The sequence below is a fragment of the Pan paniscus genome, chromosome 17, assembly GCF_029289425.2.
Source record: "Pan paniscus chromosome 17, NHGRI_mPanPan1-v2.0_pri, whole genome shotgun sequence".
NCBI classification, from domain to species: Eukaryota; Metazoa; Chordata; class Mammalia; order Primates; family Hominidae; genus Pan; species Pan paniscus.
In genome coordinates, this window is record NC_073266.2 from 88739501 (window position 1) to 88762986 (window position 23486).

At 36.9% G+C, this 23486-nt stretch overlaps 1 long non-coding RNA gene and 1 pseudogene across 1 annotated transcript; one reads left to right on the plus strand and one right to left on the minus strand.

The window, feature by feature from the left end:
* Positions 1–596: 596 nt before the first annotated feature.
* LOC134729238 (uncharacterized) lies at positions 597–21811 on the minus strand. The gene is made up of 4 exons (XR_010110124.1): positions 21675–21811; positions 9125–9311; positions 8048–8148; positions 597–1877 (listed from the first exon to the last, which is right to left on the minus strand). It is a non-coding gene; the product is annotated as an uncharacterized LOC134729238 (long non-coding RNA).
* On the plus strand, positions 10064–12742 carry LOC100968766 (signal peptide peptidase-like 3; annotated as a pseudogene).
* Positions 21812–23486: the final 1675 nt, after the last annotated feature.

The following is a 23486-nucleotide window of genomic DNA, read 5'->3' on the forward strand; positions in this document are numbered from 1 at the left end:
AATACTTTGATTAATTTCAGGGACTTCTATCTGTCATGTGATGGTATACCAGAGTCAGGTTGGACTGTGATGTCTTATTGCTGTAAAAAGCCTGTTCTCTCAATGTGAAGGTTTCTGTTTTAATGCTAATGCTGATCGGTTGTGTCTGAATTCCAAAGGGAGGAGAGTATAATGAGGCATGTCTGACCACCCCCTTTTCCATCATAGCCTGACTAGTTTTTCAAGTTTTCTTTGAAATGATCTTGGCCAAGAGAAGGGGCCCGTTCAGTCAGTTGGTGGGGGACTTAGAACTTTATTTTTGTTGTACGTGGAGAAATAAGGTTCTAAGTTCTGGTTGGGGGAATCTGGGTAGTGTATGAATGATAGTTGTCAACCAGTGTGGCCTCTCTTAGCCTTGGTGCTTACCTGGAATATTTTGTCTTTGTTGCACATACATAATTTGGAGGATTTATAACTGGTCCTGTGTAATTCTTGAACTGTTCACTAGTTGAGGGTTAGTGAAAAACAATCTTATGCTTTGTGTATTAATGCCATTAGAATATTTAGTAGACAGTTATCTCATAATGAACGTGAAAGGCAAGAAACTAATCAAAAGATATTAGCTAAAGCCTTTATTAAAACATTGCAACATGAAACACATTTCAAGATGACTATATTGTGGGGACCAGGTAGATAAATATTTCATAAGATAGAATTGGGAAAGGCCACATGTAACCCAGTGGGTTAATCTTGCCCACTGCCTAGACAGAGCTGATTTATCTAGACAGGGGAATGGCAATAGAGAAAGAGTTTAATTCATGCAAAGCTGACTGTACAGGGGACCAGAGTTTTACTTAAATCAGTCTCTCCCAAAACTTGGAGACTGAGGTTTTCAAGAATAATTTGGTGTATAGGGGGTCAGAAAGTTGGCAGTGCTGATTGATCAGGTCAGAGATAAAATAATAGGGCGTCAAAGCTGTCCTCTTATGCTGAATCAGTTCCTAGGCAGAGGCCACAAGTCCAACTGAGCCAGTTTATCAAGACCTGGGTAGTGCCAGCTGATCCTTTAAGCACAGGGTCTGCAAAATATCTGAAGCACTGATCTTAGATTTTACATTAGTGATGTTATCCTCAGGAGCAAGTTGGAGAGGTTCAGATTCTTGTACCCTCCAGCTGCATGACTCCTAAGCCATAATTTCTAATTTTGTGGCTATTTTGTTAATCCCGCAAAGGCAGTCTAGGCTCTAGGCAGGAAGGGGGTTTGTTTAGGGAAAGGGCTGCTATTATCTTGGTTTCAAAGTTAAATCATAAACTAAGTTTCTTCCAAAATTAGTTTAGCCTACACCAGCAATGAATAAGACAGCTTGGAGGTTAAAAGAAAGATGAAGGCAGTTAGGACACATCTCTTTTACTGTCTTTTCTCAGTTATGATTTTTGCAAAGGCAGTTTCACAGTCATAGTTCAGTTTTATTCCGAGAATTATTCACTGGCAAGTTCTTGGAAATTATGGGGAAACTGAAATCGTGTTGCTCATGGGATAAGATGCAGAAAGAGCAAGGTGTGGTCCTAGTTAAGCAGCTATTGGTTGGTCAATTTGAATTTAGCAAAAGTAGTGGAAAGAAACAGTGGAAACTAAGTTCTTGTAAGGATCAGTACAACGTTTTAAGTCCTTCTCTTTGGCCAGCATTGGCGTAAAAGATAACATGCTAAGGACAGTTGTCAGAGTCCAGATTTCCATTCGTGCCTTCCAGTATCTTTGGAGATTGTTGAGTCTTGAGTGCATTCAGCAGCTCCTTATGTGACTTATATTTCTGTTGTCACTGTAATAATCTGTCCAGGGGGTGGCAGTTAACAGGTATTTAGGGCTGTAAGTAGGATACGATGTAGAACTCTGAAGCCTAGAAACACAAGAACTAGAATCATTAACAGTCTTTGAAAGGCTGTCTATCCAGCCCACCGTTTTACCTGGTTTTAATCATAAAACCAAGTCCCACCCTCCATCTGGATTCCTTGATCCAGACGACCCAGAATGTGGCAGAAGAGCCAGGTTGTCAAGGTTTGTTTCCTTTGTGTCTCATTTTGTATCTGATTAGTGAGGTATTTTCAAAATAACAGAGTCGCTTGTATAAATCAAAGCATTAGTATTAAAGGAGGACATTTCTTGAAGTTTTTAAATCCTCGTTAATTAAAAATCTTGAATTTAAACTCAAAAGACAGGAATAAGACAGCTAGGAAAAGAAGAAGAAGAAGAAGTGTTTGGTGGTCACAAGGATGCAGGAATCAAACTGCTAGCAGCAGTGAATTCGATGGGTCTGCAGCAACTCAATTCTTGCCTCCTTGGAGGAGAGAATTCAACCAAGGGACATAAGGCAGAGGGAGAGACTGAGGCAAGTTTTAGCGCAGGAGTGAACGTTTATTAAAAAGCTTTAGAACAGGAATGAAAGGAAGTAAAGTACACTTGGAAGAGGGTCACATGGGCAGCTTGAGAAATCCAAGTGCCCTGGCCAATGGTTGACTTGAGATTTTTACACACTGGATGGTTCTGAGGTTTGTGTTTCTTCTGCCTTGATTTTTCCTTGGGGCAGCCTCTCTGCATGTGCAGCAGACTGCCAGCACTTGAGAGGGGCCTCATGCAGAATGTGTTTACTCAAGTTGTGTGCATGCTCCTTTGAGGCATTTTTCCCTTACCGGTTGAACATTCCCAGAGAATGGTCATATGCCAGTTAAACTCTGCCATTTTGCCTCTTAGTGCACATGCTGGAGCGCGCTTGTCCAACTCCAGAGATCTTACCAGAAAGCTAATCACCAGCTTCAGGTGTTTTATATTTATTGGGAGACTACTTTTCCCTGGCACTGGCTGTGACCAATTATTATTTTAGAGAGACAGTTTAACAACCACCTGAGCATCACCTGATGGCTGCCTGACATTCCTGCAGGGCGGGGCCTCTCCTGTCCATGTCTGCCGAGCTACCTGCTCTAACAAAACAAGAAATCTTCGGTAGAGGTTTTCCACCTGTTGCTTCATCAAGATTCTTTGAAAAACAATCCCCTTTGTGATGTGCCTGCTTCTGAAGAATCCTGAGAGATTCTGTGTGATAGCTCCCATTGGTATGGAGATGCTGGAGATGCATAATGACTTTTAACTGAGAGATGTGACTCCAAAGTTCCATTCTGTGAAGTTTTACTGTAGTATTTATGATTGATAGTGCCTGGTCAAGTCTCTTTCTGTGGCCCAAGAGCATTCCGAGGTTGATGTCATTTTTAGCAAACCAGTAATCTTGGCAGATCATGCAGGATTCTCTTATTTGTCTTTGGAAAAAGCCGAGTGCAACTGGCTTTGTTGATTATATACTTGGATATACAGCATAAAATCTCTACAGCAATTGTCAATTTTGCAAACTTTAATTTTGGGGTAATATTTATTCTTTTAATTTCCATTGATGACTTAAGATGATAAGAACAGTTGAGTTCTGGAAGATGAACTGTCTTTTGCAAACTCCTTGGTTATAGTCCCTATAAAGCTGGTACCTCTGTAACTGGATAAGTAAGTTGGTGTGTCCCAAGTTAAGAATATATAGTCTAGAAAAAAAATTAAGCTAGTGGCAAGGTGGTTGTTTTTTGACAGGGAAAAGCTGCCATCCAGAAAACAGACAATAGTTGGAAGATATTTATATTCACTGGAATGTGACCATGTATAAAATGCATCTTCAAATGTTCAAAGCCTTCATTGAAGCCGTTATTCCTGTTAATGCTTCACCTTTACAGCTTTGCTAGTGTCATTCATTTGGCAGGAAAAACACATGCCAGAAACATCCTCAACAATGTAGAGTAAAACGGCCAGTGTTTTAAGCTTACAGCCAATTTTTCTCTTAACCTTCTAGGCAATAATCTATGTTATCCAGCATTATCAAGGTGAAAGAGTGAAATCCTCTCTTACAAGATAGCCTGGAGAATTAAGTTACAGTTGGTGATTATTCTGGAAATAGCAGCACAGTGTTCATGATTACCTGGGAATAACAGTTTGTAAAGCACCAATCCCCAACCTTTTTGGCACCAGGCACTGGTTTTGTGGAAGATCATTTTTCCATGGACAGGGTCGGGGTTGGGGGGATGGTTTCAAGATGATTCAAGTGCATTATTAGATTTATTATGCACTTGATTTCTATTATTATTACATACTCGTCATAAGGTAGGATCAGTGGGAGCCCTGAACTTGTTTTCCTGCAACGAGATGCTCCCATCTGGGGGTGATGGGAGACACTGACAGATCATCAGGCATTAGATTCTCATAAGGAACATGCAACCTAGATCCCTCGCAAGCGCAGTTCACAATAGGGTTTGCACTACTATGAGAATCTAATGCTGCCACTGATCACTCACCTGGCACTCACCTCCTGCTGTGTGACTTAGTCCCTAACAGGCCATGGACTAGTACTGGTCTGTGGCTTGGGGATTGGGTACCCCTGTTGTAAAGGGTAAGAACAGACATGGGGACAAAGCTGCCTGGACTTTCCATTTACATCACAAAGCCACTGTATTTGCCACTTATTGTCCCTGACTGAGATGTGCATTAACATCGCACAATAAATGTTAATAGGGAGAACCATTCACCAGTTTTGATGCTTGAACATGAATATGTTTCTTTAACTTGAGAGATAAATATTGAAGTGATTTATACAGATACATTTTATGTGCATATAGTGAAACTATGAAAACTGAGCTTCTCTTAACTGAGATTCTTTTTCCCACTGCATGTTAAATTATATAAACAACAAGTTCCCGTTATAGTTACATTTATTAAAAATTGAAGAATGGAGAATGCCAAAGCATTTTATTATCCTTCTATTTTGAAGGTAAGGGAGCAAATTATTTTGTTATTCATTGGAATTTCAAAGATATTCAAAGATATCTGGGAGAAGTAGGAACGATCCACATGAGTCCACTGTGAGGACAACTGGAAATGCATATCTGGTGACTCCTGGACCCACTCGATTTGCCTCTTGGTTGAATTTAATCTGATCCTTTTGCCACAAAGAAAAAAAAATAACGCTAAATATAATGCCTTTTCTGAATTCTGTGAGTTCTTCCAGTGAATTATTTGAATCTGAGGGTGGTCTTAGGAATCCAAACTTACAGCTAGTATCAAAAGTTAGGGCTGTCTCGGGGACTGCCAAACTTCATAATATGTAAAACCTAAAATATCTGTGACTTTCTTGAGTTTCAAAACCAATGTAGAGTATTTAGAAAATTTAAAGCATGAAAAGCTTGACCTTGGTATTGAATAAAATTAGACTTAGTGTTGACATTAATTTTATATAATAAAATGTGGAAGGAGATAAACAATATTCTAGAGAATACCCTTATTATATACTAATTCTAATTTGTCAAAGGATTCATGTATTTGTTCAGGACTATTATGAACCTACGTAATTCTCGAATATAATTTATAAACCTCTGAATTCATTAAAAATGTTAAAGATGGCTGGGAGTGGTGGCTCATGCCTGTAATCCCATCACTTTGGGAAGCTGAGGTGGGCAGATCATGAGGTCAGGAGTTCGAGACCAGCCTGGCCAACATAGCGAAACACCGCCTCTACTAAAAATACAAAAAATTATCCAGGCGTGGTTGTGGGTGCCTGTAATCCCAGCTACTTGGGAGGCTGAGGCAGGAGAATCCCTTGAACCCAGGAGGCGGAAGTTGCAGTGAGCCAAGATTGCACCACTGCACTCCAGCCCAGCCGACAGTGTGAAACTCCATCTCAAAAAAGCAAAAACAAACAAACAAACAAAAAATTTTAAAGACTTTCAAAATCATCAGTTCCATCCTTTCTATTGCAACTACAGATCTTATAAATAGCAAGAAAGTCTGTAATTAGATTATATTTTGTTGTTGTTCTTACTGTTGCCTTTTTTTACATGGCCCGTATGTTTTTAAGCAAAACAAATGCAGTTTAATAATTTTTAGCTCTTTTTTCAATCTTTGTCTGAGCTAGATATTATTAGGATACATACATAAAGACAAAAAACAAAACTTTGATCACTGAGTCTCCAAAATTCCCCCAGAGAGAAGAAAAGAGTGGGAGAAGAAAAAAGGAAAAAAGTAACAGGAGAAGAAAGTGGGAGCTAGCTTCATACAAATATTAAGTTTTCATCAGTAAAATGTAATTATCTTTCCTCTTCAAGGACGAAAGGTTAGAGGCAGGAAACCCATTTTGACACAGACATACACACTCACACACACACACACGTGGACACAAACATGAGATTTATTACAATTGGTTAAAATAAGATGACCTCACTTAAATAATCTCTTTTAGACAAGAAAGAAAATTTCATGAAGGCTTCTCCCTTTTATGCCTCTGAAAGAACAATTTTCTTTATGTCAAAAATTCTTCAAATTGATCATTGGAATTATAAATTCTCCTTGGTGAGATTCATATATTCTATGTTTGGTGTTGTTCACATCAACGTAAATATTAATAAGCAGTCCTAGGGCCACTGGCTTCATTGTCTACCACAATTCTAGTGGTGAGAAGCAAACACGTGCTACCGCCCCTCTGTTACAAACAAACAATACATCTTTATCTCACACATAAAAGCCCCTATCAGTGACAATAGTAACAATGTAAAATGTGAGTGTCACTCAACACAAAACGAAAGATTTCCATGCAGAATCAGAGCTCATCTGGTATCTAGCCACACCGGCCCCAGTGGGGGGAGAGAGCAATGTTGCTTCAGTGCCGTTGTGCTTCTTCACTAAAGTATCCGGTCCAGGTAATGGGAATCTTGTCCTGATCCAGTTCTTCTCAAAGGAGAAGGAATAGTGAATGCCATTACCTCAAATTAAATAAACCCACTGCAGCATGGCAACAGCTCAAGGTGAATGGCTTTCAGAGCTGACAGCATGGATTGGGAAAGGACAGTTTTTCTCTGAGAGCTGTTCTCTGAATCCTTGGAAGGTATGAAAACCTGGATTTATCAATCAGGTTGTAGTATTCAGGGGTAGCAAGTTTTGGGGCATCATTTAACAGCTATTGTTGGTCACTTTGGATTTAGCAAGTGATGGGAAATACAGTAAACGTCTTGCAAGGGTTAGTGATGATTGGTGTGTGTGTGTGTATGTGTGTTTCTGTTTTTTTTTTTTTTTTTTTGAGATGGAGTCTCGCCCTGTCCCGCAGGCTGGAGTGCAGTGGCGCGATCTTGGCTCACTGCAAGCTCCGCCTCCCGGGTTCATGCCATTCTCCTGCCTCAGCCTCCCGAGTAGCTGGGACTACAGGCGCCTGCCACCACGCCTGGATAATTTTTTGTATTTTTAGTAGAGACAGGGTTTCACCGTGTTAGCCAGGATGATCTCGATCTCCTGACCTCGTGATCTGCCCATCTCAGCCTCCCAAAGTGCTGGGATTACAGGCGTGAGCCACTGTGCCCAGCCGTGTATGCGTGTTTCTTAATCCATCTATAAGCATCTTTCACAAACACATATCTAAAAATGAACCCTTGATTTTCCACTTCAAAATGTAGTCCTCAGATTTCCTCACCTCTGTTAATGGTAATTGTATTAGCCCATTTTAATACTGCTATGAAGAAATAACTGAAACTAGATTATAAAGAAAAAGTGGCTTAATAGACTCGCAGTTCCACATGCCTGGGGAGGCCTCACAATCATGGAGGAAGGTGAAGGAGGAGCAGGGGCATGGCTTACGTGGCAGCAGGCAACAGAGAATGTGCCAGGGAACTGCCCTTTATAAAACTGTCAGATCTCATGAGAGTCACTCACTATTATGAGAACAGCAGCATAACCACTCCTTATGATTCAATTACCTACAACTGGGTCCCTTCCATCACACATGGGGATTATGGGAACTACAATTCAAGATGAGATTTTGGTGGGGACACACCAAACTATATAAATAATCCAATGTTTTAATAGTATATGACTGTAATCTTAGTGTGATCTTTGCTTCTGCTGTTTGTCTTGCTTCCTTAATCCAACATATAAGCAAATTTTGTCAGCTCTACTTTCAAAAATGTGCATACAATCTGACCAGCATTCAGCATATTCACTTACCTTTTAATCCAACACTCTATCATTTCTTATTTGGACAATTTTAGTAGTTCCCTAACGGGCCAGCCTCAGGATTTTATTACCATAAAGTAGCCAGAAAAGTCCTGTTAAAATATGGGTTAGATCATATCATTTCTGCATTCAAAATTGCCTTGTTGTTTCCCGTCTCATGAAGAATTAATTCAAAATCCTCATCTTTTCCTCTAACATATGATTTGGCTCTTGGCTACTTCTCTAATTTCAAAAACTATGAATTTTATCCTTTTCTCATGTGATCTAACATATTGTCATTCTTTGAACAGCCCAAAGACATCCCTGCTTTCTGCTTGTTTTTTTTTTTGAATATTTGAATATCTAGCATTAAACAATAATAGATTAAGTCCTAAAATCTAATGTCATCATCAAATAATTACCTAGTATAATAATAATGATAGACACATAATATACTTCTAGCACTTCAATATAGACAGTAATTAATATTTAATAAACATACAAAAAGTATTAACATTTTACAAAGGAGAAAACATGTTTGGAGGATTTAAGTAATGTGCACAGTATTATCTGACTTATAATTGGGTACTCAAGATTCCATAATATCTGATTGTTTCTGAACCATGTTGCACAATAACTAAATATTGTGCAATGCTACAACTGAGAAAATTGCAAAGGCTATTTGCAACTATCAGAAATGTAAGACAATTTTAGAAAAGTGCATAATCACTTTTATGACATATGTGTTTTCAGTACCTGCTTTGTCAGATTTTCTATGCATTAAGTCAGTGTCCTCATGAAATTTCATTGAAACTAGAAAGTTATCTTTAATCATATGTATATATCTATACCATTAAGTTATGCAAATGAGCATATTACCACATTTTCCAACTTACATCCATTAGCACTTCATGGATATATAGATACTACACGATTTAAGCTCAATTCCCACTCATACTTCTTGTTGAAATTAGTCTTCTTAAACTCTTAGCACATTTTTTGTAGGATTTTTCTAAAATCAGGGAGGATGGATGCTGTGGCAGTGGACACGAAGAAGAAATGCCCTTGCACATAACCTCCTCCAACTACCTGAGGTGACTTGCCGACAACTTGACCTTTCTTTCCTTGGGTCTCGCCATCTTGAAGAATCCAGGCATCTCACAGGCACAGGAAACGTGCTTGGTTTTTTACTTTGTTTCCTGTTTCCTTGGCTTACTTTTTGGTGCAAGCATATTTTGCAGCTCCCAGAAGATAGGGTTCCTCCCTGTTAAACATTCTGGAGGACACAGAAAAGTTGAGAAATTAAATCACCCAGAGGTAACTACACTGATAAACTAATTTCCCTTTATTCACTACAAATGTTTTGCAGCTGCTCCCAACCTGGTTCTGGCACTGAACTCGCCAATGGATCTTCATGAATCGGGGTATCCTAGATCTCTTTATATCTTTAGTTTTATATTTCCAGGATATTGTCACAATTTCATCTCTCCAACTCTTAAATTTATTTATTTAGCAACCATATTTTCAGTTCTTCTTAATTTATTATGGCAATTTTATTTTTAATATCCAAGAGCTCCTTTCCACAGCCTATTGTCTCGTGATGTAATACATCCTAAAGTCCCTGGGAGGTACTATTATACTTAGAGGTTTTTTTGTTTCATTTTTAAGAAACTGCTTCTTCTAAAAAATCGTTAGTGTTTCCTTTGAGTTTTAATCTCCTTTCTGCAGAGAGGTAGGTTCCTTTCATGTCGCAGTGTTTCCTCAAAGGGCCAGAGAGTCTTCTTTGCTCATTCATATTTAAGAACAAGGCAATGCAAAGGCGATTGCTGAGGTAAGTACAGAAGTCAAACTTAGTGACTCATGAGCTTTAAACGGTGAAGATCTGGAGAAATGTCTAAATACTAGCCTTCATTTATTTAAAAAAGAGTTTCATCTTTCTTCCTGAGTATTATTTCTTGAAAGAATAATTCTCCAATTCTTGCCCAGGGTGGTATGTCCCCGGGCACTCAGCTTTTGTGAAGGTATGCGATGTGCTGTTGGGTGAGTTTTCGATTATTTCTTCCTGAACACATCCACTTGGAGCCATGTATTTTCTGGCTTCTCAGTCTCTGAGTTGCAGTTCTGTGAATTCTCTGGGGTACACTTCCTCCAACTTGTTTCATCCATTGTCCTCCTCCATTTGTTTTTTGAATTACAGATGTGTGTAAAACTATCTTATAGCCTGATGGTCTTCCATGTCTATGTATCATTATGAGTTTACAATCAGCATACCTCATAATTTCACGTAATTTCATGGTATCTTGGAGGCAAGAAGAGATGCTCATATGTGGTCAGTCTGGCATCCTAAACTGGAAGTTTTATTTCTTAAATATGTCATTTGAAGATTAATTAAATTTGTATTTATTTACTGTTCTTAATGATTAGAAATATATGTAGTTAACTTTATTACCAAGTAATGATTTTGCTTTAGATATATGTTTATCAAATTCATCCAGAAAATATATGAGCTTTGGTTTAATACTAAAATAACAATTTGTACAGATTTCAGATTAAATACCCTTGAAAAAGGTTATATATCTCTATGTTGCAGATTTCAACCTCCGATTCTCAACAGACTGGTGTGTAGAAAAGACAGAAAGACAAGAGAGTACACAGAAAGACAATAATAGTTCTTCTGGGTCTTTCAATGGCAACAGCACCAATAATAGCATCAAATAATTGAATCTACCCAGGCTCCATTCCTTCCGATTGGAGCATCTGTCTCTCTTTTATTGTTGTTTTGCTTCTTTGACTGAGCTCAAGTAGTTTTCACAATATGTACAGCAGTTCTTACAATGATAACTTTTGCTTTTCTTCTTCTCCTGATGTGCCAGTATTTAACGAGACTCTATTCACCTCAGAACAAGATTTCCCTGGGTTTCCCTGGATGTTTCACTGCTGCTGAGTTGTTGTTATTATCTCTGTCTGTCGTGCTCATCCTCACCTGGGTTCTCACTGGCCATTGACTTCTCATGGATGCATTGGCTGTGGGTCTCCATCTCACTGTAATTTTCTTTGTCTGCCTGTTGGGCCTCAAAGTCCCCTGCCTGCTTCTCTCAGGGCTTTTAATCTATGATGTCTTTTAGGTAGTTTTCTCAGCCTACATCTTTAATAGCAGTGTCATGGTGAATGTGGCCATGGCAGCTGGCTGAAAATCCCCTTTACGTTCTATCCCAGAAGCTCAACCTGGGGCCCGGTGTTGGGCATGATGTTCCTCGCCTGTCTCTGCCTGGAAAACTGGTCTTCCCACGTTCCACTGGGAGCCACTTCCTCATGTTGGGCATTGGAGACATTGTTATGCCTGGTCATCTGCTATGCTTTGACCTTCACTATGACAATTACAAAATCAAGCCCGTGGGGACTCCTGTGGTGGCCCTGGACCTGCCAACATCTCTGGGCGCATGCAGAAGGTCTTCTACTTTCACTGCACCCTCATGGGATACTTTGTAGATCTGCTCACGGCTACTGTGGCCTCTCACATTCACCAGGCCGCCCAGCCTGCCCTTCTCTGTTTGGTGCCATTTACCTTATTGCCACTCCTCATGATGGCCTATTTAAAGGGTGACTTCCGGTGGATGTGGTCTATGCTATTCCACTCCAAGACCAGTAGCTCCCAATTCCTGGAAGTATGATGGATCACGTAGAAAGTGACCAGATGCCCATGATAGTCCTTTTCTCTCAACTTGTGGTTTTGTTTCCTCTCAGAACTGGCCTGGTATTCAGAGATGTACCTATGTAAGGAACTGCTGGGTGACTGGGTTTCACATTTAAAAGGAGCTTGTTTGCAGGAGAGAAGTGCTGGAGCCCTGTTTGGTTCCTTCTCTTCCTGCAGATGTAGAGGTGGAGCCCCTTCCAGAGGGACAGGCCTCTCCCTGGTGCGCCTTCCTCCCTGTTTTTTATGGATCTGCACTACATGGTTACTTTGTGGGTAGAGAGAGATGTGACTGTTTCAAAACTGAAAACAAGGAGTTGTTCAGATCTTTTGACCACTAAAAGGATAAAAAAAAATTTAGTAAACTAAAATTTCTTCAATGAGCCCTTGAAAACTTTGGGACCAGTTTCCCATGGGGATTCTTCTTTCCTATTTTTTGATTTATTAAATATTTTCTGTGGTGTGACGCTTTCTTTCTTTTCTTTCTTTTTTTTTTTATCTAAATCTGGACAAACTAGAAATAGAAAGTTTGGGTGATCGCAATACACTCTATAGACACATTCTAGCATCATTTCCACTTACCAGGTATCAGAGGATCGTGGTCCCTGCAAATGCGTGCTCCTATATGCAAATGCATCATTACCCGAGACTGGGTAATTGATAAAGGGAAGAGGTTTAATTCACTCACAGTTCCACATGGCTGGGGAGGCCTCACAATCATGGCGGAAGGTGAATAAGGAGCAAAGTCACATCTTATATGATGGCAGGCAAGAGAGCTTGTGCAGGGGAACTTCTGTTTATAAAACGGTCAGATCTTGAGAGACTTATTCACTACCATGAGAACAGTATGGGGGAAACTGCCCCCATGATTCAGTTATCGCCACCAGGCCCCACCCTTGACATGTGGGGAATATTAAAATTCAAGGTGAGATTTGGTGGGGACACAGTAAATAATACTTTACTGAGGCCCCACTCCATGGAGAATAGGGTTCAAAGTCTTAGCCTACCCCTAAAGGTCTATGAGCCACAGCTTCAGTGCAGCATGTCATAGAGCACCACACACTGAGGGCAGACTTCCCAGATCATTTCCAGCCTTTCACTTAATAGCTTTGTTACCTGTGGCCAGGTTTTTACACACATCTCATAGGGTTGTCATAGGATTTAATAAGGTAATTTTTATCACATGGCTTTAAGTTGTTTTTTCAAAGTAATATCAAATATGACATCATTTGATTATCCAGGGAACTCAATTATTGATACAACTTAGCTTTTTCTCTGAAACAAAAAAAGGTCACTCAATGACACAACAATAAAATTAAAATAAAAACTATATAAAAATAAAAATGCACCATGAATTATTTATATTTAAAAGTAGCTCAATCCCATGACATACGATGGAAGGTAAATATAAATCAAATCATGATCTTCTTAATTAAATAGAGAAGTGAAAACACTCATTATTTGCTTATAAAAGTTGAAGTTAGATGAGGGAACCATTTACCTGAGGCTCCAGAAAAGTCGTTGCTAGGTGCTTAAAATAGGAATGTAAGAAAGATGTGAGAGAGACAGAGAGAAAGACTGTATAATAGAATCTCAAATATACGCATACTATTCCTTTCAAAATTTTGTGCTGCAATGTTATTTTTAGACAGAATTACCATATACAATTTTCTAATTCCTGTTTATAATGTTTCTCAAATGATTATATAAATAAGTTTAAAGTATAATTATTTTAGAAAATTGGGGTAAATCACTCTCAGAACAATCTTCAGTATTTATGTAACTGCTAACTCTAGAGTATTCCAGTATTCCCAATTAAAAATCCATTTAAGTAGGGAGCCATTGGAAAATAATATATAACAATGGGAAAACCAAAGGATATATTTTGGGGGATTAGTGGCAACTAACAAAATAGTGACAAAAGATGTAGTAATAAACAATAATGTCAATAATACAACCTTATTTACAAGAGTCTGATATGATTGTAAATGCAATTCTGAAAATTTTAGACAGGAATAACTAAAAACATTACAATCTCTCTTTGAAAAACAAGAAAAACAATTGAGAAAGGGAAAGGAAAAAATGTCCAAATGTAGATTATAGTGTGAATAAAAATTTGTAAATGCTATATAGCTCTACTGGATTTTGAAAATAGAATAATAACTCATTAATTTCTCATTGTCCTAACTTAGTGTGTGTAAAATATTATCAATTCTCCAACTTTTTTTCAGACAGATTTTGAATAATGGCCTAAATGTACCTAATTGTGCTATCTTCTATTTTATGTCATTGTAGGGGAAGGAACAGTATATTCTTCTGCAGTATATTGCTGCAGAACAAATTATAAGAAATGTAGCAGCTTAACACAGGTTTATCATCTCACAGTTTCCATAGGTCAGGAGCCTTGCTTGTTTTGGATAGGCCTGCTCAGTGTCTCATAAGGCAGAAGCAGGTCTCAGCTGGATATATCCTCATCTGGAGGCTCTATTAAGGAAGAATCCACTTCTGAGATGTCTCAAACTGTTGGCAGAATGCATTGGCTACTATATGACTGAAGTCCCTGTTTTCTTGGTAGCTGGGAATGCTCTTAGCTCCTAGAGACTCAGGTTCTTGGCCTGTGCTCTCTCCATAAGCCCCACCCACAATATGGCAGCCTTCTTCAGTGCCAGCAGCAGAATCTCTCTCATGCTGTAAATCTCCTCCTTCAGATTAGGCCAGGCTCACTCAGGATAATTTTTGATGAACAGAAAGCAAACATATCTGGTGTCTTAATTTCACAAATATTCTATTATTTGAATATTTCAAGATTTGTATATTTGAATTATTCAAAAAAGAATATTGGGGTCTATCTCAAAATTTTGCTGCCACAGCCTGAGTAGGGGGTAATTTTAACCTTGAAAAGATCTGGATATATACCCAAAACAAATAAAAATAGTTTTGTGATATTCAAGAGTGACACCTTCATCAAAATAATTGACCAAAAAATTAAAGTATAATTTAAAACCCCAAATATATTTTTTAAAGAATATAGTAGAGCTTAGAAGTATAGCTTTAAATTTAGTATTTAAAATATGTTTCAAACAAATAATGGGAATTGATAAATTCATATCTCAATGAGGTAAAATCATTAGAGAAATAAATTTCCTAGAGGGAAAATTTTTATAATTCATATCTTGATAAATTGTTTATCTTCTTGCATCACTCTTGTAACCAGTGTTCAAAATAGTAATAGGAAAACTAAGGACTGTAGAACCTAGTCCTCCAGCATATTTATCTATTTAAGAAAACAAAATGTTATATTTTATTCTAAAATAGTACATGATTATAATGGCTCTTTAACTTAGGTAATTGAATATTTAATTTATTGATATTCTTAAAATGTTTCTTTCCAAACAGACTACTTTTTTTTCAGTTTGATCTTCTTTCAAATGTAAACATACAGTTTTTTTGTTTCTGAATTTTTATATTAATTGCAGTTTATTAATCAATATTGATAAGCATTTCATGGGTATCAAGACCATTTGATTTGAGAAGCATTAAATCACCCCTTTATTAAGAAGGGTTTCTCTTATAATATACAATGTATCTTACTTTAAATAATTTGTTGGGTTTTTTAACATGCTACATAAAAAGAATAGCACAAAAACATGAACTTGAGTAACCCATGAGAGCTTAATCTCATTTTCTCTATTCCTTGGAGAAATGCTGCCTTCCATCCATATTCTGTGTCTGTCTCATGTTCAATAAAATCAAATGTGGTATTGCTTGGTGTCACTGAGCCATGTACATGCCTGGGTAGATGCCTGATCATAAAGCTACTGGGAACCTGCAATAAGGAAGTGGGCTGGGAAGATTTGGAGAACATGCTAGAATGTTTATAATAAAAAAGAACCTAAAGTTAAACAGATAAGGCTTAATGAATGTATCCAGATATCTCCAAAAGCATAACTTTGTTTTGGAGAAAAGTACATTTAGTCAACTTAAAATTTCAAAAAGTTTCATTCATTTCATCCAATCATTGATGGCCATGGTTCTACTGCTTGTTTATTTTGCTACTTTACAGATGGACATGACTTTTCTTGCCACCGTTCTGTTTCACCCCATTCAAATGTTTATTTTAATAATAATTATTATTACTGTGGTCCATCTGACTCATCTTGTAACTTTCTGTGATCATTATTTTGCACAGAAACAGATTAAATAAGAAAAAATGATGAATGTACTGTAATGGTGAAAGAATAATGATAAGAATGTATAAACCCTTTAAAGAAAGTAAATAAGTTTTATACACAAACATTAATTGTTCTTTCTGCAGTATCCAAATTTTAAGGGAAAGGAATAATGCATATGCACATGATTAAACCTTTATTTCTTTATCAGGTTAAGTAGAATAACAACAACAACAAAAGCATTTATATTTTGGTTTGTTTAATTCCTCCCACTTGAGGTAAGGTAATGTATTAGAAGGGAATGGGAATGGGCTCAGAAGTTAATTTTGGTCCTACCATCCAAAGTTTCTGGGTTTTGACATTGAAAATGTTATTTATTTAATTTCAGTATTTCTGTTATTTTCAATGGGAAAGTAGAGATGCATATGTATCTTGGGAAGTTGAGATGATTAAGTTAGGTAATAAATTAGGAATAGCTGTCCTGATGCCTGCCTTGCAGGAAGGCACTCCATGAGTGATTGCTATCCCTTAAATTGCTCTACAGGTAATTTTATGATGTCCTCATTGCTATAATAGTTGAGTAATCCAACTCTAGAGTCCACTAGTTAATGTATATTCTAAGTACAAATCTTTATTCTCAATTTATGAAAGAGTTAGTATAGGAAAGAGTTATATTCTTTCCTTTTTATTAACTGACTTCTATAAAGTATTAATGACTAACCTTGTGAAAGTGTTAAAGTACTTCTGAAGATGTCTATTCCCAAGGAGCAATCTGTTTGCTTAAAGAATCTGCTTAAACAAATGACTTTATTAAATAACCAGGTATTTCTAAAAAGAATGGTATTAAAGAGGCAATACAAAGAATATTAATTACAAAATTTTCATTTTAGCCCACAAGGGGGAAAAATAAAATGGAACAAGAAAATGGACATAGAAAATGCTCAGTCTGTTTGGATTTTTACCTTCCAAACATTGCAGAAAAGCTTAACACATAAGAACTAATAACATTTAAATTATAATATCCCCCATTCCAAAGATGTAAGTGAGAACAGTAGGCCGTTAAAAGATACGTGCTTTTTATGTGACATTATTTATGATAAAATTAAGGTAAACATCTAGGCATGCATTAGATAAACAGCAAAGTCTAGGATCTTATTATTTACATTATTTGGTTCAGGTACTTTTCTCTGAAATAAGCCTTAGATTTGTTCAGAAAAGGTAAACATAGAGGATAAATGCTTTCTATTCTTCTATACCATACTCTTCTGTAGCTTAATACATTGCATGTAGTCATGATATGTCATAGTATAAAATAGTGGCAACATATGTTTCCTTCTAGCAGCATATGTTTAGAACAGTCTCATGCCTGTAATCCAGCACTTTGGGAAGCTGAGGTAGGTAGATCATGAGGTCAGGAGTTTGAGACCAGCCTGACCAACATAGTGAAACCCTGTCTCTACTAAAAATACAAAACTAAGCTGGGCATGGTGGTATGCACCTGTAATCCCAGCTACTCAGAAGACTGAGGCAGGAGAATTGCTTGAACGCAGCCGGCAGAGGTTGCAGTGAGCTGAGATCGTACCACTGCACTCCAGCCTGGGTAATAGAACAAGAGCCCCATCTCAAAAAAAAAAAAAAAAAAAGTCTATCAATTTTGTCTTTTTTATTTTAGTTTCTATTTTTAAATTAAATTAAATTAAATTAAATTAAATTTTTTATAAAGACAGGGTCATGCTACGTTTCCCAGGCTGGTCTTGAACTCCAAGGCAAGGAATCATCATGCCTTGGCCTCCCAAAGTGCTGGGATTACAGGTATGAGCCACCATACCTGGCCTTCTATCCATTTTAGAATCATATATTTTAAAGCTTTTTTGGAATTCAAAGTATTTTTAATGGAATATAATAACTGGTGGATTTATATGTGGATGCATTAAAATAATAGAATATATGCAAATGTGATTATCTAACTCTATGTGTGTGCATATATAACATTTTTTCTCCCTTTGCCATTCTTTTAAATATGTTTTTCTGTGGGGAATATTAACTTACATGTATTAGAAAATAAGATCATTATCACCATCAAGAACGTTGGTGGGAAAGCTATGTTGTAAGGGCAGGAGGATTTTTTAAAGTCTCACACACATGGCAGTTACTGAATGACACATGGCACAACGTCCTTGCCCTCTATATGCTTACTAGTATTTGGCTTATAGTATGTCCAGCTTCTTTCATTCATTGCCATTTTTTCTTCAAAATGTCACTTTACTGATATTTTTAATTATAATTCAGTGTGCTGCTTAAACTACTAAACAAGAGAAATTGTAAAATAGGGCAATATTTTTGTTTTGCCATGTACACTTACTTATTTACATAAATATACTGTGATGTAAGGCACAGGTAGAGAAAGATGTGAATATAGTAATTTGAATATGAAGTGTATATATGCATTAATAAACATGTTTTCATGCAATTAAAATAATACATATGCTTCTTATCTTGACATCTAGACATTATCTAGGCATATACATTTTATGTTACAATGTCAGTTATTTGTATTTATTATAAAATTATCTCCATTTAATGCAGTATTCAATATATTTTAAAGTATATGTATTACAGATGTATATTTGTACATGAGTATGTGTGTGTGTATATATATATATTTTGTTTGTTTGTTTTTTTCCGAGATGTAAATGTAGTCTTAGTTTAAATCTGGAATATCTTGCTAGGCTGGTTCTTTTCTTTCCTACATATACGAACATGATATAATAAAACAGATCATCTTGTTAACATACCTTTTATTTTATTCAGAAATAAAAAATCGTTTATTTACATTGCTCTGAAGACATTTATGAGTATTTCTATGTGATGTTATTTTAAACAGAGAACTTTTCTCATTGATTGTGATGAAAGCTATTGTCGATAACCTTTCATGGACTTGATTTAGTGTTATTGGCAATCGCAGAAATGTCAAGAAACACTGTGGTTCTGGAGACTTAACAAGGTGGTGACGGTATTTAATAACTGTGTGGTGTACACTTGAAATTTACTGAAAGAGAAGTATTTACTGAATTTACTAATTTACTAAAAGAGAAGTATTTTCATCACCAAAAAATTAAGTGAGGTGATATGTTAATTAGCTTGATTGCAGTAATCATTTAACAAAATATATGCATATCAAAACATGTTGTACACCTTAAATATCTATCATTTTTATTTGTCAATTATATGTCAGTAAAGCGAGAAGCCACTTTGGTCACTTCCTTCACTTTTTATGCCAGATTGAGACAGTTTCTTCTATTTGGGTAATGAGTGCAAGGGAGGTCTTCTATAATTTCGTGAAGTAGAATTAGTTTGTAATGTTGGAAGATGAATTTCCTGCAGCTTCTTCAGTCACTTTTCTTCAAATCAAGGAGTAATTTTATTGAAGAAAGTCCAGGGTACCCAGAGACAATAGATTACTGAAGAGTTCAAGTAGTGAACTCTTTTTCAGTCTGTCTTTTCTGAACAACTTATTTGAAATCTAAATATTTTATATATATGTAGAAGTTTTTTCCAGTTATAAGATCAATATGTTTCTGTTACATAATACAATATGCAGTTGTCTCTCACCATCCATGGAGGACTGGTTCTAGGATTCCCTACAGAGACCAAAATATACCGTTGTTACAGTCCTTTCTATAAAATAGTGGCAGCATATGTTTCCTTCTAGCGGCATATGTTTAGAACAGTCTCATGCCTGTAATCCAGCACTTGGGGAAGCCGAGGTAGGTGGATCACAAGGTCAGGAGTTGGAGACCAGCCTGACCAACATGGTGAAACTGTGTGTCTACTAAGAATACAAAACTAAGCCGGGTGTGGTCGCATGCACCTGTAATCCCAGCTACTCAGGAAACTGAGGCAGGAGAATTGCTTGAACCCAGCAGGCGGAGGTTGCAGTGAGCTGAGATCGCACCACTGCACTCCAGCCTGGGTGACAGAGCAAGAGCCCCCCATCTCAAAAACAAAAAACTAAAAACAGTCTATCCATTTTGTCTTTTTTATTTTAGTTTATATTTTTAAATTTAATTTAATTTTTCATAAAGACAGGGTCATGCTATGTTGCCCAGGCTGGTAGAAATTGCATATAACCAATGCACCTTCTCCTTTTAAATCATCTCTGGATAATTTATAATACTAAAGTGTTATTTAGTTTTTATAGAGAACTTTTAAGTCTGTATTTATTGTTCTTTTTTTTTTAAATATTTTCTATCCACAGCTAGTTGAATCCATAGAAGCAGAAGCTGTGGATACAGAGGGCTGACTTTAATACATATAAGCCAAAAAAAAAAAAAAGAAAGAAAAAAGGAAGATAAAAGAAGGAAAAATCATAAAACGTACAGAGAAAAGGAGAGAAATCAAAAAGTTGAAACAAAAAAAAAGAGAAAGGAATAAGGAAATAGAGAAAACTGGACAGAGGAGGTGAGGATAGAAGGAAGATGGAAGTTCGGAAAGATGGAAAATGGAAAGAAGTGAGGAAGAAAAATGAGGAAGAGGGAAGGAAGGAAGAAAGGCAGGAAGAAAGGGAGGAAGGGAGGGATGGAAAAAGGAAGAAAGGAAGGGAGGGAGGGAGGGAAGGAAGGAAGTCTTTATATGTGTTATGCATTCAATAATACCATAACCTGTGCATCTTTTTCTAAGTTCAATTTGTTTCCAGTCCAGTATGTGTTTCCTTACTCACGGATATTGAGCACAGAATGGGTTTTCTAATTTGCAAATTTCTTTTATTTAACCCCAATCATTTCCCCCAGTTTTTATTTTTGCTTGTTTATGTTTACAATTTTTTTTTAACAAACTAGGATTTGTCTTCCTTTAGAAAAATGGAGATTGTCAGTAAAGAGAAACAGAATAAGAGGCATAGATTAGAGGTTGAGGAATCGCTATTACCTGTCTTGATGCATCACCCGATGGATTTAAAGGGACACATGACTGAAACAGACCCCAGGTATTTGAGCCAGGAAGATGGACAGAAAGGATATAATCATATGCTTGTGTTTTTGTCTTTTAAAAAAATATTCTTTAGTTACTTTGAGGTGAAGACTCACTGGATAAGTTCCCTTGTAGCTGTCAGGCAGAGATGTCATTTTCAACAATTTTGGAACTTGTGAGCGTACTTTGCAATAATTCTGACTTGCACTTCTGGCTATAGAAATTTCTAGGTTTAACATAAATATTCAATACCCATTTCTGCCTCCTTCAGCTGTCAGCTTCAACTCATCTTTAAAAGTTTAACAACTTAGATTTGTATAGCACTTAACTGTTTCTAAGTCAATTTCAGGAATAAAATTTCATTTTGTTCTCAAACCTTCAGATGTCAAGATTAATATCCTAATTTTAGAGAGAAAGGAACTCAAGTACACAGGGATGAACTGTTCTTTCCTGGGTTACCTGGACATCCCCAGAAAGAAATAAGGTTACAACTCAACGTTTCTGATGCCTACGTTAGTGAAATGAAGATGATTCTGTTTCGCTTTGCTTCTCATTTTATAAGACAAGCATCTGTAGGAGGAAATGGACGATCTGGCTAACCTCTCCTTTCCCTAATCAATGCACTGGGTCTTCCTGTGTTTATCAGTCCCACTCTAATTATGCCTCTAAGTGCCTTGAGTGGGAAGATATATTTTTTTTTCCCTCTGTCCTTCCACACAGAAGTGCTCAACTTCTAATAGCAACTTAGGTTGTCAAGTGACTCTGGCCATAAAAGGAAGCTGGTAGCGATCCCTTTGACATGCATTAATACCTGAGTGTTATGGTTTGGCCGCGTCTCCACCCAAATCTCATCTCGAATTGTAATCCCCATGTGTCAAGGGAGAGGGCTTGGTGGGGGGTGATTGGATCATGGGGGGCGGTTTCTCCCATGCTGTTCTTGTGATAGTGAGTGAGTTCTCACGAGATCTGATGGTTTTATAAGGGGCTCTTCCCCTTTTGCAATCTCTTTCCTGTCGCCTTGGGAGGAGGGTACTTGCATCACCTTTGCCTTCCGCCCAGCCATGCTGAACTGTGAGTCAGTTAAACTTCTTCCTTTATAAATAACCTAGTCCCAGGTGTTTCTTCATAGCAGTGTGAGAACAGACTTATATGCTAAGATATCTAAGTGGTCAGAGAGATTTAGAAAGTCCCGTCGCACTGAAATCAGCACCCATTTCATTTGATACTTTTCCATTTTTCACTCACTCATGCATTCATTTCCTCATTCAAATGTGTTTGCTGAGCTGCTATTTCTTGCTATGTATAAACCACTGTTCCCAATCCAGCTAATGCATAGCGAAGTAGCACCCCAGATTTCAGGAACATTTGCCACCAACGGACAGGATATTTTTTTTCCGAGATAAAACTAAGACTGAAGAAAATAATGTTTAAAGATTCAAAGATAAGGGGGAAAATATATTATGTAACCCTTAACAATACTTGGAGGGTGGGAGACTCAGCTTGCAAGAAATGGTTGAATTCTCATTCCAATTTGTAAGACATCCCTGTATCATCCCTGTGGTTAAGGCTTTTGGGTGATGAATGAATCAGACTTTTATATGCCTGGGTAGTTAGGCTGTTTTTGTTAAATGATTCATTAAACTGTGTAAATCCAGAAAGAAGAGCAAGTTAGAGGCAGTACAGTATTTCATGCATGCTTGTTAAGCTCTTTCTTCACATAATGAGCAGAGTTTTAAAACTTTTGACTACACTGCCGCTAGCAATGAAATACTTTCCTGAGATAAGTGTGGAGCATCTTCCTATTTTGAGAAGATATTTGCTGTGGATAGAGAAAATAGGCGAGAGCCAAGTTACCACACGTGCTCCATTGTCTCCAATGAATTTGTGTTGAGCATCAAAAATTATTTCTTATCCTATTTTGACAACTTTACTGTTTCCTTTAACTCATCAAGGTGTAATTCATTATGACAAAAAGTTCAGCTCTTTAAAACATGTTTGCAAGAAACCTTAATGAAGTATGATTTCTACTTATTAAAAAGAGAAAGTGCAAACACAGTTCTTAAATGTGCATGTATATTTGTGTGTGCTTCTGCTTTACATTAATCCCTGTGAAGTATAGGATTAAGTTTACCATAGAAGTTACATTTTGAAAATAATGTTTTTATGTCATACTTTAACATACATTTAGATAATACTGACAGTAAAATGCAGGAACTAACAAATCATAGCATTACAAAATATAATTGAATTTGACTGGCTGTTGGTAAATTGGAATTTCATAGATGACTTTACCACTAATTTAATCTATTATCTTAGCAATATTAAGTAAAAATATGTCTGAATTTTTCTGTTAACAAGAAAGGCAAATTATACACTAACATATTATAGGGATATTTCCATAGGTAATTTATTTCTTTTTATCAATTCACTGCAGTCTTCATTAAATCTTTAATAAAATTACATCTTCATGTATGTTTTTCATATTTATTACAATGGCCCCACTTTATTCTTTAAAGAGATGTACATTATCTGCTACTATGGCCTATGAAATTAAAGCACATCAGAGAATAGAAAATATGTTCTTACATTGGAAGACTTTATGTTAGTTGCTGTAGTGAATTTC